At 35.3% G+C, this 1,125-nt stretch overlaps 1 pseudogene; it reads left to right on the forward strand.

Annotated features, from left to right (window-relative positions):
• Positions 1 to 267: 267 nt before the first annotated feature.
• On the forward strand, positions 268 to 750 carry LOC141489734 (large ribosomal subunit protein eL21-like; annotated as a pseudogene).
• The last annotated feature ends 375 nt before the right edge of the window (positions 751 to 1,125 follow it).

Here is a 1,125-nt window from a genome sequence, read left to right on the forward strand (position 1 = left end):
AGAATTCCTTTAAATTTTGAGTTGTCTAACTAAAGGTTCAGCTTCAGCATTTATTCTGTTCAATTACTGTTTCAGAGTTCCTGACCCTTAGGTCTCTTTCAGTTCTGAAATTTTATAGTTCTGAGCAGCTTTAATCCATTCTTTTAGAGACAGAGGCCATACAATTGGTAATATACACATCTATGACTTTATAAAAGGTCAAAATGTCTTTGTGGAAGAAAATGGAGCCTTTCCGCTGGCTCTGCCATATTCCAGTGAGTTGCCAAAATGACAAACACAAAAGGAAAAAGGAGAAGGACTCGATACATGTTTTCTAGGCCCTTTTGAAAACATGGTGTCATCCCTCTGGCTACATATATGCACATACACAAGAAAGGTGATATTGTAGATATCAAGGGTATGGGCACAGTTCAGCAAGGAATGCCCCCCAAATGCTACCATGGCAAGACTGGATGAATCTATAATGTTACACAGCATGCTATAGGTATTGTTGTAAACAAACAGGTTAAGGGCAAGATTCTAGCCAAGAGGATTAATATACATATCGAGCATATTAAGCATTCTAAGAGCAGAGATAGCTTCCTGAAATGGGTAAAGGAAAATGATCAGAAGAAGAAAGAAGCCAAAGAAAAAGGCACTTGGGTTCAACTAAAATGTCAGCCTGCTCCACCCAGAGAAGCACACTTTGTGAGAACCAAGGGCAAGGAACCTGAGCTGTTAGAACCAATCCCCTATGAATTCATGGCATAAATGACTTAAAAAATAACCAATAAAAGATTCCTTGAATTTTGAAAAAAAAAAAGAAAATGTAATGCCTTCTATATACAGGGATAGGAAATAAAAATTTCACTTCTACCTCTAAAAGAAAACTGATTATTTCAGTCTTTGAGTGTATATTTATTTAATGCCAGGGTGATTTCCGTAAATATAAACCATTGCATGGTCAGACAGATATATATCCTTATTTATTTAATGTTATATCCAAATTCTCAGTGGCTACTATTAAGTTAATAATAACTTTTTCTTGTTTATAGTAGTTTTTCACTCAGAAAAGCAAAACAAAAACAACCAAAAACACTTCTAGCTCAGTCAGATGGAAAAGAGAAGAAAAAATGGAAGATAATG

This window comes from Macrotis lagotis, chromosome 5, assembly GCF_037893015.1.
Source record: "Macrotis lagotis isolate mMagLag1 chromosome 5, bilby.v1.9.chrom.fasta, whole genome shotgun sequence".
Taxonomy (NCBI): Eukaryota; Metazoa; Chordata; class Mammalia; order Peramelemorphia; family Peramelidae; genus Macrotis; species Macrotis lagotis.